The sequence below is a fragment of the Sciurus carolinensis genome, unplaced genomic scaffold, assembly GCF_902686445.1.
Source record: "Sciurus carolinensis unplaced genomic scaffold, mSciCar1.2, whole genome shotgun sequence".
Classification (NCBI taxonomy): Eukaryota; Metazoa; Chordata; class Mammalia; order Rodentia; family Sciuridae; genus Sciurus; species Sciurus carolinensis.
In genome coordinates, this window is record NW_025920324.1 from 128,064 (window position 1) to 142,630 (window position 14,567).

The 14,567-nt window shown below is 41.3% G+C and overlaps 2 pseudogenes; both read left to right on the forward strand.

The window, feature by feature from the left end:
* Window positions 1–3,262: 3,262 nt before the first annotated feature.
* Window positions 3,263–4,041, forward strand: LOC124975600 (inhibitor of growth protein 1-like; annotated as a pseudogene).
* Window positions 4,042–7,947: 3,906 nt separating this feature from the next.
* Window positions 7,948–8,558, forward strand: LOC124975599 (E3 ubiquitin-protein ligase RNF152-like; annotated as a pseudogene).
* The last annotated feature ends 6,009 nt before the right edge of the window (window positions 8,559–14,567 follow it).

Sequence of the window (14,567 nt, forward strand, 5' to 3'; positions counted from 1 at the left end):
ACTAAAGCAACACAACCCCTCACCTTTTTGGTTAACAGCATAAAAACAAATTTAATATTTTACTACATTACCAGAAACTTCATATAAAAAGATATTATTTTAGTTTCTGGCTATTTATCCTTTAGAAAATTTTCAGTGCACATTATTATTTGCATCACTATTTTGCCATTTTAAAGAAAACTAAGATGATAGTTTTGTAAAGCAATTTGTATAAACTGTCATATCTGCTAAAAAGGAAGAGCAAAAAAATCCAAGTTCTTGGATTAAGTACACGTGGGTATATGCAGACATCATTATTTAAAAGCAATGGGATCTTGAACAATTTAATCTCTCAGAATACTAATACTAATATACAGAATAGAGAAATGCTACTTCTTTTGGTGTTATGGAAAAGCTACTATTATCAAGAACAAGAACTAAAATGCTATGGATGTTTTGGAATCTTTTCAAGCACAGTTCCCACATAAAATACTACACAATTTAGACTGATTTCAGACTATACATGCTTAGATGCAGACTGTTTATGATCTTCTCAGTTCTGTTTCCCTTGAAATTTCAGAAACTAGCACCAAGATGAACCCAACAGTACATCTTTAACAGGCACAATGTAGCGATTAAACCAATGAAGCCTCCAGCTCTCTGCACACAAAATACAGAGTGCAAAAGAGATTTGGTTCCTGTCTTAATAGTAAGCAGTATAGCAACAACCTTCCACTTCTGGGTTAACTCTCTGTGACTTGCTTTTCAAAATATTTAAACCAGGTGCTTCTCCCATGCCACCCCCTAATATAAAGCTCTGGGCCACTGGTTTTCTGCTTTACCTTTCTTTCACAAATAAGTCATATTATATTCAAGGAATTAAATGTTTTTATCTGACCATATGGTAAATTTATTTAGAAAAAAATGTACTAAAAAAAAATGTAAACTCTTTTGTAACCTTCTTTATAAAGTCATCCAGTCACCTGTAAACTGACCATTAAGCTTTCTGTAAACAGATCCCTCAGCCTGTTTCATATAAAAGCATAATATCTGGCCTTAGACATTCTGAAATTTCCCCACGTTATGTTTTGAAATACTGGTCTTTTAAAAACAACTGATAATTGAAAATTTATAAACCAAGCTCAGCATTAAAACAAAAAACTTCACAGTTCTGCATCTTTTAAAAAGAATGAGGCATGTTAATAAAATTGAGGAATATTTGTGGTGCATTTTTGGCCAATAAAAGAATATACTATATATGAAAAAAAAAACTCTGAATGACTAAAACACTTTAAGTCTGGTTACCCAGTAATAAAGAAAATATCAGGGGGCAGGGGAGAGGGCAGGTGATTCCTTTTTTGGCAGCTTAATTTTTTTCTTAAAGAGCAAACTACTTTGAAAAGAAAAACTATTCTTAAAAATGTATTCCTCTCTACCCCAAATTCTTCTGGTTTGTTCAACACATAGCTATGATTTCTCAAAGATAGATGGGAGATATGAAAACAATAACTGAAAGGAAAATCCTGAGTTCTACTCCTGGGTCCTCCCTAAGCTGGTGTTTAAATTGTCCCAAGCAATAAGACAGGCACAGCACTGACCACCAACACTCACTCACACAGCCAGAAAAAGGAAGAAAACATCAGTGCCTGTTCTCAATGTTCTGAGTCCCTCACCAGCCCCAGGCATGTAGAGCCCTAGGTCCTTTGTATTCTTTTCCTTTAAAACCAACAGAGTAGGGTTGGGTGGTGGCTCGCGGGTAGCGCACTTGCCTAGCATGTGCAAGGTCATGGGTTGGATTCTCAGCACCACATACAAATTAGTTAATAAAACAAAGATGCATCGACAGCTAAAAATATATTAAAAACCAAACCAAACCAAAATGAGAGTCACTGGAGGATTTGAAACGGCTGGGGCGCAGGGATCTGCCATGCCAGGTTGGCCTCTCTGGGCCCCATCCCAGACCCTGGCGGACCGACTGAGCACTCGCAGCCTGGCCTTTGCCAGGTCCCTGGGCCTCCCGGTCCCCAGCCCAGACCCAGGTGCAGGACAGGCCGAGCACCTGGAGTCTCTGGCATCACATCCGGTAATGCCCACCCTCTGAGGCCTCCCTGTCTAGGATTCCTGACCTCCAGGCCCAGGCACCTGGGGTCGGTCTCCAAAAGCACTCCCGCTGCCCCAGGACACACCAATCAAGAACCCACACAGGGTGGAGGTCTTACCCCAGGGTGGCCTGACTCGAGGGAGGCGGCCTTACCCAAGGAGGCAGCATTACCTAGGGCAACTTTATCGGAGGGCAGCGGTGGCCTTCCCAGAGGGCGGTGACCTTACCCCCGCAGCCTTCCCAGAGAGCAAGGCGGTGGCCTGACACGAAGGTGGAGGGCGGTCCAGCACGTGGTTCAGGCACTGGGTCTCCTCCAGCTGTGAACTAGCTGGACGCCAATGCCCCCACAGCACCAGCGCCTGTGCAATAATCAGGCGGTGACTGATCCCTGCCCTAACACCTCCTGAAAGGTGGGCATGCACTGAAGGCCGCAGCGGGTTGGGCACGCCCCCGCGTGGCTCCGCCCACCATAAAGACGCCCTGCCCAGGAACCCCAAACCACTTGAGTCCTGCTCTAGGGTCCCGAGGCCCCTGCGAGGAGGAGATCCCGGGAGAGCAAAACCCTTGCTCCCGCTCCCCTACCCATGTGGGGATGCCTTCCAGCACGCTGGCGGGGCATGATCCAGGGTGAATCGCTGCGGAGGTCCCAGGGTTGTAGACACCTACACGTTCCTGCGGCACCCAAGGGACCACGCCTCCCGGGGCTGGGCGTTTTCACCCTGCTTTTCTGGGTCAGGGACGATGCCTCTCAGTGATTTTCAAGAGGCTTTTATGGAGGGTCCTTGCTGAAGGGTCTGAAGTGTTCAGAGCTTTCCCATGATAGGGTCGTTTTAAAGTGTCCCTTTGGGGGACAATTGCTGCTCTGTCCTCCAGGCTGGGCTCCCTTCCCCCCCTCACTTGGTGTGGCAGCGAGCAGCCCTTGGCCCTCGACCCTCTCCAGATGTGCACTCCTACTATCCGCCCTGTCCACCCCTGCAACATGCCCAGCCAGCGGGGGTCCATCCGGGAGCCCCGCCTCTACCACCTGTGCCAGAGCACACTGGGTCCCCTCGACCTCAGCAGGTGCAGCTGCTGGTCGGGCGGGGCCAGAGTGAGAGCTCTGCATTTTGCAGATCTATTTTTAATGGGCTGGGTGCAGGAAGGAAAAGCCTCGCCAAGTGCAGGGGCACTCCAAGCTGAACCATGCTGAGTCCTGCCAAAAGAAAGCAGATCCACCTGGTGAACTATGTGGAGGATTACCTGGATTCCATCGAGTCTCTGCCTTTAGACCTGCTGAGAAACATCTCGCTGATACAGGAGATAGATGGGAAATACAAAGAAATCCTGAAAGAACTGAATGAACATTACGAAAAGTTGAAAAGAGAGACAGATTGTGCCCCAAAACGTTGAGTACTGCACTGCATCCAGAGAGCCCTGAGTAGGAGCCAGGAGCTGGGAGATGAGAAAATTCAGATCCCAAGTCAGATGGTAGAGTTGGCGGAAAGCCAGACCAGTGGACTGTCACGTGGAACTCTTTGACCTCAAGAGATCAAGGACACCACTGGCAAGAGCTGAAAAGCTGGCCATAAGAAGGCAAAGAATGAGACAGTTGCACAGGTAGGAAAGCTGAATTACAAGCTTACCCTGCAGCTGCACAACAATGTGAATCAAGTGATGAATATATATATTAATAATCATGACCATAATGACATCACCTCAGGAACACCCAAGGAGAAGATAGCAAGACCTCAAAGAAGAAAAAAAGCAAAGACCTTGAAGAAGAGAAAACACCCCACATGCTCCATGGAAAAAAGAGAGAAGGAAGCAAACCCTGAAAACCTCCCTAGTGACTCAAATGAACCCAGATAGCATCTGTGAATCAGGTGGCCTAGGGAGAAATGATACGTTGTGAAAATAGCAAATGCCCTCTTGCATGATTACACTTCTGCTTGGGACTCTGTCCTAAACCAAAGGGCAAGTGATGCTGTACCAAGGGTCAGGCCAGATATGAGAAAATGATGGGCAAAGCATTGCAGAAGTTTAAAAAAAGAAAGCCTATAAGAGATTGTTTGTGGACATTCATTATTAGAACAGAATCAGCCGGTGTATGTTGCATTCCCATTTATGTCGAGGCGTGTGGATTGTCAAATGTATATATTCAAGAAATGTTAGAAAAGGTAAGTTCCCTTCTTGGGGAGGGCAGTGATTCTCTCTACCTTTCATTTTCACTGGTACATGTGTAAGAAGACAGTGGACTGTAGATCAACATTTTAGGAACTACAAATTACAGGTTTGAATTAAACACTTTAAAAAAAGTGTCCACATACCTTCCCGAAGTCCTGTCCCCCATGTCCATGGTAAGCGCTTTCTGAGCCTGTGCCTCTCCCCATGTGCCATGAGCCTCTCCCCTTGGGTTCCTGAATATGAACCTTCAGATCCCTAATACCTTGGTCTGACAGGGGGATGGAGCTAAGGACATAAGGGCTTGAACAGCCAATGAGTACATCACACTCAACAAACTGAAGATGATGTGCACTCTTAGTATGCTTAAGCATCCCGCAATCCATTACCTGAGGGAAAAACTGTTGAGGAGGAGAGAGAGAATGGCATGTTGATACAGCAGCTAGGAAAGCACTGCCACTAGTGATCCCTAATAGTAAATGCCTTACTCCTGCTTTTAAGACTCCTAGAAAACAACACATTTTTTCCAGTGGATTGTAATATACATAAAAGTTATCATGTCTTTCATAACTACCCAATGTCACACAGTTCTGCTTTTTTTGTGTACTAGTCTGCGTGTATTCCCCTCAAAACCACTAGTCAGTTAGAGCATGATTTCATCCAACTGCCTGATTGTATTTATTTTCAGTCCTATTAAGAGTGATTGAGGACTAACCTTACAGGTTTCATAAGGTAGATTAGAATTACGACACCCTAAATGCCCAGGTTACTGGTTTCCATGGAAAACGATCATGTACAGTGTTTAGAAAGAACACACTAGCAAGGTCAAAGCTTCAAATCATAAAATAACTTAAGAACCAAATTGCTGGTAAGGCAGCCAAGCATTCAGCTCAACATCATTTTGAGTCTAAGGTGAGTGCATACCCAGAGCTCTGAACTATGCAAATCTCTACTCATTGGCCTTTTGTAGTGTAGTTATGGGTCACAGATTCATGTAGTTCCATCTTTGGCTATCTTGTCTTTGCCTAGAGCACTCCTAAGTGATGGACTTGCATAACAATTTTACAGGATTAGGTTTCTGCTATTCCAAACAGAAATTTTAGCACATGAAAATATCTTACCATAAGCGAACTAAGTACAAATACTAATCTAAGATAGGAAGAGGCCTAAAGTCATTGAACATCTGTTTTGACTTGCCTTCCTATCTTCATAGATTTTCTTTTTCCCTTCTGCTATAGCACTTTTACACAACTACATTTCTAATGTATTACCATTAAACAGAGTTTTTTTTTTCTTTTTCCTTTTTGTTGTGTTGGGGATTTAACTCAGGTCCTTTTAACTGGGAGGCATGCCCTCTACTACCTAAGCTATATCTCCAGCCATTAATTTATTTTTAATAAGGCTACTAATATGTACTTTGTTAATAAAAAGTACCAGTGTTATGAGAATAGTTTAACTGCAAATAATCAAGACAGCTTTCCCCTAATGACCACACAGTGAACACACCTTATACCATCACAGTGGTGATTAGATTTCAACATGTGTGTTTTAGGATAAACATAAACTTGCAGACCATAGCAGTAGTTTTCTACAGTACAATGAGTTTGAAAATGAAGTACTAAGTGTAAGACCTCTTATTAAAAAAAATGATAATCCACCAGGAATCACCTACCTTTAAGCCCAGTATATCAGGAGACTGAAGCAGGAGGATTACAATATTGAGACCAGCCTCAACAACTTAGCTAAAACATAAAAGATGACTGGAAATATAGCTCCATAATAAATTGCCCCTGGGTTTTATCCCTATTACCAAAATAAACAATAACCATATGTCTGTATGATTTATAAACTGGGAATACTAAAAGTGATATTGGGCCAGGTACAGTAGTACATGCCTATAATCCAAGCTACTTGAGAGAGAGAAGGATCACAAGTTCAAGGCCATCCTGGAAAATTTTAGTGAGACTCTATCTCAAAAAAAAAAAAAAAAAAACAAAAACAAAAAAAAAAAAACCAACCAACCAACCAAACAAACAAACATAAAAAAAACTGAGCATATAGATCAGAGGTAGATTGTCTTTGGGTTCACTTCCCATTGCCACACACAAAAATAAAATCTTGGAGTTGACAAAGGCAACAGAGAATCTTTGTAATTTGCTGAATCCTTTGTCTATTGGAATTTAATTTTAAAATGTAAATGTCTTTTTGGTACTGTTTCACTGTTTTCATTTGAGTGATTACATATTGAGAAACCCTGCAGTCAAAACTCCAGATCAGGAGTTAATGGGATAAGAGTAGCTTATCCTCTAGAGAAAAGTGAAAAAGATAGCTAAGGCTTTAAACTGTGGTTCTAAGAAGTGTGACCTGGGACCAGCGACATCAAATTTCAAAGGAACTATCTAGTCCTTCTGCACAATTCTCATAACACGTTAAAGACTGAAATCCATTAATTCAAACCACAAACTGTCAAGCATTTTATTTTTATATAAATTATGTGATACACAGGTAAGAGACTGAGAAGAAAATAGACTTGCTTTTGCAAAAATAATCCAGTTCAAATATTACCAATGTCTGTAATGACTGAGGAGATTGTGCTAATTGTTCAGGGACATACTACGGTATTTCTTGCTCTGTGAACCTGTCTTAACTCTCTGGGCCACAGCATGCTGTTGTTGCACTTCTGCACATGCTTCCTGGTGACAGGTGCCTTGTGTGTTTGTGAATGTTACTGAGAAGACTACAGAAGCAGTCCTCTCCCCACAGGAAGACTGCCTGAACTGTGTGCATCACGTCTGCTATACTGGATCTTGACTGTTAGTAGGTGTTCTTTGTTTGTTTTTTCCTTCTGAAACTGCTCAACCAAAATACCAAGTGGATAGCAGACTTCTGTGGTTTCCAAGTATTTTGTAACTATATTATCTGAAACTCCCTAATACTTTCAGAAATGTAACAAAGTTTATATAATGTTATATTATGAAAAGTCTTTAGAAATAGCAACCTGTACTCTAAGTGAATATCACCCTTGCAAGACACATAACAAGTGCAAATATACACATTTTGTTTTAGCCTACCACTTTCTCCACAGAAAGTATTCACTGCAAAGCACTGAAGAGCAAAAAAGTTTAATCCAAAAGTTGTTTTAGCTGCTTAAATTCAGTAATTATTGGAATCTAAGGGATTGTATTGCAATTGAAAATAAATATTTCAATATACTTTCCTAAAATCATTTAATCTTAAGTGAATACTTCAGAAATTTCTGCCATGTTTAATGTTAAAAATAAACATTGGACAAGAAGCTCCCACTCTGTGCCCAGTGCCTGGTCGCAATGTCCAACCTGGGATGCGGAGGGTGACTGGGCAGGTGGGTCGCCACAGGAAGAGCCTGGCGTGCAGGTGGGCTGCTGGTGCTGCCACCGGCTGCCCACGCCGCCCCGCAGCCTGCGGCTGGAGGAGAAGGCGGCCCCCGCCACAGAGGCATCTGGCTGAGTGGGGCGGTCGCGCAGGGACCACCCCGCGGTGCTGCAGTCACCACCGCCCCTGTAGCGAGCGCTGAGCAGACTGCGGAGAAAGAAGTGAACACCCCCACGAATACTAGATGCCTGTGAGCTGCGTGGTACCTTGGCAGCACTGGAAAAACTGAGTGGAGGCCTGCGAAGACCAGCTCTTTCCCCTTGACCTTTGCCCTGCGCTTCTTCTTGCGGCCCACCATGGAGACGCTGTAGCAGGATTCTTTGCTGGAATGTCAGATCTGCTTCAATTACTACAGCCCCTGGCAAAGGCCCAAGCTGCTGGATTGCAAACACACCTGCTGTTCGGTGTGCCTCCAGCAGATGAGGACAAGCCAGAAGGACGTGAGGTGCCGCTGGTGCTGCGGCATCACCCAGCTGCCACCGGGCTTCTCTGTGTCGCAGCTGCCTGAGGACCCTGAGGTCCTGGTCGTCATCGCCATTCTGCAAACTTTCAAGCACACCCCGGTCTTCATCAAACTTCCCAGCAATGGGTGCTACATGCTTCCCCTGCCCATCTCCAAGGACTGCACACTGCTGCCGGGAGACATGGGCTGCCCCTGCTCCCTGGGAGCCAGCAGAAGTCTGTCACCGTTGTGTCCATCCCTGCGGAACAGCAGCCACTGCAAGGCGGGACTCCACAGGAGGCGGCGGCTGAGGAGCCAGGCCGGTGGGGTGTGGTGAAAAGCTCCACCTGGTCGGGCGTGTGCACTGTCATCTTGGCATCCTGTGTCTTGGTCTTCCTCCTGGGCATTGTGCTCCACAACATATCTTGCATTTCTAAGCGCTTCATTGTGATATCCTGTGACTGAGGCCAGGTGCCGGGAAGGCTCTTGTGGGGTTGAGCAGGTGTTGGTGACGGGATCCCAGTGAGAAGATGGGGGCAACACGGACCATTGGTGCTGAGCGCTGGCCTCTGGGTTGCCACTTGATTCACCTGAAGACAAACGCCATGGGAGGAAGGTGAGGTCTCAACAAGATGCCAGGTGAATTGTTCTGAGTGTGGATGGCCACAGCTTTGAAGATGATTGCATACATCCTCATAATCATGTACAAAGTGGGCTGTAATTTATGAGTTTTCAAGATCATATTATGAGACAGACATTTTCTACTTAGACCTTTAACTGTACACATGCATACACTGTGATCTCTAATGCAGTAAATGAAAATAAGGATGCTGTATATAAGTAGAATTAAACCTTGAATCCATGTAAAAATTTAGTGAAGACATACACTGCAGGCTTTTTTTTTTTTTTTTTTTTTTTTTTTTTTAATGGAACCCAGTCTTCATTTAGTTGCTAAGATTTTTTTTTTTCATACAGTTTGAATGGCACCCAAATCAAAATAAGTGAAATGGACCATTGTTTTTTGGAGAAAATATTTGAAAAAGTGTCTCCAGTGTGTTGTGTTTTGTCATGTCCCTTCATTTTTCTTCACTTGCGATTAGAACTTGCTATGTGTTTATTGAGCTGAAAGCCCAAAAAGGAAGCAATAAACCAAGAAATAATGAGAAATGCCTAATCCCACAGGAAACCTGTATGCCAGTTTTTCTCAAGCCATCTCACAAAATAAGAATTTAAAATGTAAATATTTTGTATTTGTGTGTGTATGTGAGTGTAAGTCGATTTATCTCAGGTTTTTTGAGTCTTTTTAGAAGAGACCCAGGATGAAGACTTCATGGGCATGAAGGAGTGCAGCATCTGAAACAGTGGGCACCTGGATCCTCCCAGTGAGGCGCCCCCTACATGTCACCCCAATGCTCACCCATGTGCTCTGTGTTTAAGTCCTGTATTTTGTAAGGCACAAGTGGAGAGTAACAAAAGTTTGACTTTTCTCTCAGTTTTGGAGTATTATAAAAGCCACATGTGTTGTTAGCAATGGCAAAACCGATGGCCATTTCAATAGGCAGTCCACAGTTATTTGTTGAAAAATACTGTTCCATGAGCATTCAATCTTTTTGAATTCCAGTTTCCTCTTGTTGGTATAAGCAAGAAAATCTTCTGTATTTCAAAATATGTTTTTATTGAGAAAATATGACAAGCTAAATGTAACAATTCACATTTCCAATGTAAGTGTACTCGAATGTGTAATTGTTTAAAGATGTTCCTAAAGAAAGAACTGCTGAATTAAATGATAAATTCTCAAAAAAATAAAATAAAATAAACATTGGTCTGGGGAGATAACTCAGTTGGTAGAGTGCTTGCTTCACAGGCACATGACCCTGCGTTCAATCCCCAGCACTGCAGGAAATAAATTAAACAAATAAATAAATAAATGAAATGTGTTTGTACAGTATACATCCAAGTGGAAATTAGATCAAATATAATCTCTAATAACTTTAAGCCATAGTATATTTGTATATATGATAAATAAACATAAAGTAGGTCCCTCCTTATTACTTCACTTGACAATACTTTATCAATGACATTTATATGGTTGTTTTCAGTCTTGTTTCTCAGTTTATGAGAATTCACTTTAAAATACCTTGCCTGATAAAGGATCTTAGCCACTGCTGATGCCTACATCTGCTTTTCCCTCTTCAACTGGCTAAGTCATTTTAATAAAGAAAGAGTACAGATAATCCCTTTGCTCACTGGAGAAGTCACAAGTTCCTGATTGTATGTCAATGTGGTATTAAATTATACAAATTATATTTAAAGTGTACAAAATTCATTCTTTTAAAAATTATTTTTTAAATAGTCTAAGAGCTGGGAGGACATGAAGAAGAGACAAAAATTTAAAGTCATTGATATCACTTATTCTTCATTTAGTCAAATTCACATAGGCTAAATTAACCAGTTCTTTTTCTTCTTCTTCTCTTTTGTTTTTGATACTGCTGGAGATAGGACCCAGGGCTTCAGCCTTGCTACATGAGCACACTACCCCTTGACTACAACCCCAGCCTATTTTTAATTTTGAAACAGGGTCTCACTAAGTTGCCTAGCTGACCTCAAATTTGTGATGGCCTGTCCTTCTTATTCTTTGGTGTCACCTGCCTGTACTATCTTGTTACTGCTACTCTGACAACTGTGTTCACATTTAATTTGTGTTGACATTTCTGTCCAAATAGGTTGTGAGAAGGTTATCAGTACCACAAAACCTAGCACAGTCACCTTCTGGTGGTGGCCACTCAGTTGAAAAGTAGTGTGTTGGAATTTCCACACTGTGTAAACATTCAGGGGGAGAAGTAAAAAGTATAGTTGATTGACTCATTAAGCAACTGTGTATTACATTGTATGATGTACTGGGCATGAGGAGAAACCGCAGGTAGTGAGTCTGAAAAGGCCCATGTCTTAGAAGCCCTGTTTTAATAAGCTATATGCAAAATGCAATTAAGGAGCACTAGTAGAAAATTTGAATTTATTTGATCAGACCCTTATGTTTTACAGAGATGTTATTAATTGTAACTTGGAAATTATACAAGATTTAATATTGATAGACTGTTTTAAAGTAGCAAAGTAACAAAAATAAGTAACAAAAATGTCAACAAATTAAGCTTTTTATAGAACAATAACCATTTCTAATGTAATGCCTACAATAAAGAAAATGACTCTGGCTAAAATTATGATTACTCTTCTATGGTTTTAAAACTATAAAGATATTCTTTATTATAAAGTAAATTTATCAAAACCATATTAAGTAGGTTGGAATGTAGCTCAGGGTTAGAGTGCTTCCCTAGCATGTGCAGACACTGGTTTCAATTTCTAACACCACCAAATATATACATATAAATGCTTTTTATTTAAATAAATTTTAATTTTTGTTTTCTACATTACTAGGGTATGAACACAGGGCACTTTGCCACCAAGCAAAATCCTCAGCCCTATTTGTTTTTATTGAGTCAGTATCTCACTAACTTGCCCCCACTGACCTTGAATTTTTAATCCTCGTGCCTCAGTTTTCCTATTTGCTAGGATTACAGGCATACCCAGCTTGAATTAATATTTTAAAAGAAACCCAATTTCAGTAAATATTTTTTGACACTAGATAACATTAAGTGTTTTACATTAATCTCTGGGATAGTTTGTGTCTTCACATATTAATATTTAAGAAATGCATGGAAGAAAGTCACTCATGATATAATATTAAGGATACAGATAATATGCTGTTGCTTCACAGACGTGTTTCATGTCAAAAGTCAACTCCGAATCAAGATTGGACATTTCAATAGAACTTTTGAATTTCAGACATGTTAAGAATAGTTATTTTATAGAAACAGATAGCAAAGAGTAATGCTGACAATTTGTGGTGTGTTTTCAAAGAACAGAGTCTAATCTTACTTAGCCAAAACTTATAATATAAAGAAGATAATAGAAACAGAGCCTAGAAAAGTAGACTGGCAAGTCTAGGGTGGTTATTAGAGTGGATGGAGTAGGCAGCAAGGAGACAGAACTCTGTGTTCCTTTTTTAAACTCACATTTTAATTCTGAATTAAAGGTGATGAATTCCTTGGTCAACAAACCCATTTTTCCTGGTCAGGTTTTGATCCACAGTAATAAGGCCAGGCACTGAAGTAAAAACTCTCACTATAGCTTCCTCCTGTTCTGAAGGGGTTGATAAGCACAATAATCATGAAGAATTGACTAGGATCAACTGATCTTCAAATAATGTGTTATTTTTTAATTTGAGTACATTGAATAGTTTGCTAAAATAATACTAAAAATAGGAGTTATGACAAAAAATTCTTTATTAAACTAGGACAGAGACTTTTAAATGAAAAATCCTAAAGCAAAACCTTAGGCTAAATAAAGCCATTTCTCATAATAAAAAAATAGTGGAAAAATCAGTGTATTATAAGCTCTGTATTCTTTCAAGTAGATAATTACAGAGGTTGTCCAGCACCAAACTTTCTGGACACATAGGCAGTATTATTCACTTTGAAGGTCATGACTCAATGACAAATGCAGGCCAGGAAGCACAAGTGAGTGGACCCCAGGTCTCCCACCACCTCTGCTGCCAGAACTAACCACAAGTCCATGCGTAATGAGCATCAGGTGTGGTGGCCACCCTCTGTTCTTTTTGTTCACCTCAGTAAACCCCCTGTAGGAGTCCACAACTCTGTAGTGTCACACATGCCTTCTCTGTCTACAACACCCTGTGATCCCCCTTTCCTTTCCTTGTTCTGCCATGTATTTACTAGACACAGAACTTGCCAAGGACTATGTTAAAAAGACCAAATGATAAAGGAATGCATGACAAAACATTTCTTATATAAACTCAGTTTTATTTCCCTCCAGGAATATTTGTATTTAGACTGCACATAAAAACTTAAGCTAAAATTCTTTCAAAGAAATTAGAAATGATTTACCATCATTTATAGGCAAGTTGGACCTCCAGGGTAATATATAGCTGAATTTAAAAGCAGGGATTTCATTTCCCCAGCTTCCTTCCATTAATAATTAAAAGACTGACAGGTGAGATTTACCTCTGAAGTTTTAATTTAGGTTTCTATTCTATACCTTTTACCTTTCCCTTAATCCATTTCAGCAGGTGTGTTAGTCAGCTTTCCACTGCTGTGACAAAATAACTGAGGTAAATCAATTTAAAGGAGACAAGATTTATTTTGACTTCTGGTTTCAGAAACACTGTCATGCTTGGACCCATTTCACTGGGTCCATGGCAAGGCAGAACATGGTAGTGAGAACAGATCAGAGCAAAACTGCTCACTTCATGGTGACCAAAAAGCAGAGGCCAGGTGCCCAATATAGCCTTTAAGGACATATCCTAAATGTTCCCTTTCCTCCAGTTCAGTCCCACCTCTAAAGATTCCACCCCCTCCAGTAACCCATGAAGTTGTAAATTCACCAGGGACAGTCTGACTCATTCATTATGAGGTCAGACCCCTAGTGATTCAGTCACCTCCTGAAGACCCCGGCTCTGTACCTGGCTGCATTTAAGACCAAGTCTTCAAAACAAAAGCTTTGGGGACAATCCAGATCCAACCACAGTGACAGGTAACCTAGTTGTGTGATTTATCACCGGGGAGAAGTTTCCAAGTTTTTAACATGGAAGAAAGCAAACCTTTTATGGTAGTGACCCCCTATTCCCTCCTTAGGTAAAATGTAAGAGAAGATTATGGATGCATTGAGTACCAAAACCTCTTTTTTGACAAAGGGCTGGAAGATGTGCCCTCTGTCTACAAGAATGTGTGAACTCAGGAAGATGTGCTGTCTCCAAGGAAGTGAGAAGACCACAGGAAGATGTGCTGTCTCCAAGCATGTGAGAAGACCTCAGTCGGGAGAGATGATTAGTTCACCTAGGGAGGCAGGACCTTCAGATCTTGGGTTTCTGACTTTTACCACATTTTTTCATACCCTAACATAAAATGGAATTCACAGAATCTCCAGAAGTGAAGGATTCTCATCACCTGGGATAGTGGGCATTTCACAATATCTGACTCCTGACCAACAGAGACTCTTCCTTGATTTGATCATATGTGAAAACCCAAATCACCCCCATACCAATTCTGGATGTTGAACCCAGGGTCTCACACCTGCCAGTCAAGCTCTGTGACATTGAATTACTTCCCCTTTTTAATTTTATTTTGAAACAAGTTCTTGCTGAGTTGCTGAGACTGTCCTCAAACTTGTGATCCTCCTGACTCAGCCTCCCATATAACTGGGATTACAGGCACATGCCCCCATTCCTACTCTTTTGCATTTTCTTATGCCATCACATAAGTGAACTTGCCTAGACAAGGCATGCATGCTTCTGTCCACAACTCATGACCCAGAACTTTTCCAGTGACTCAGTCTATCTACAAGAGGACAGGTAATTGTTTATTTTCCAAGAATAAAAGCATGAAATCTCTGGTGGATATT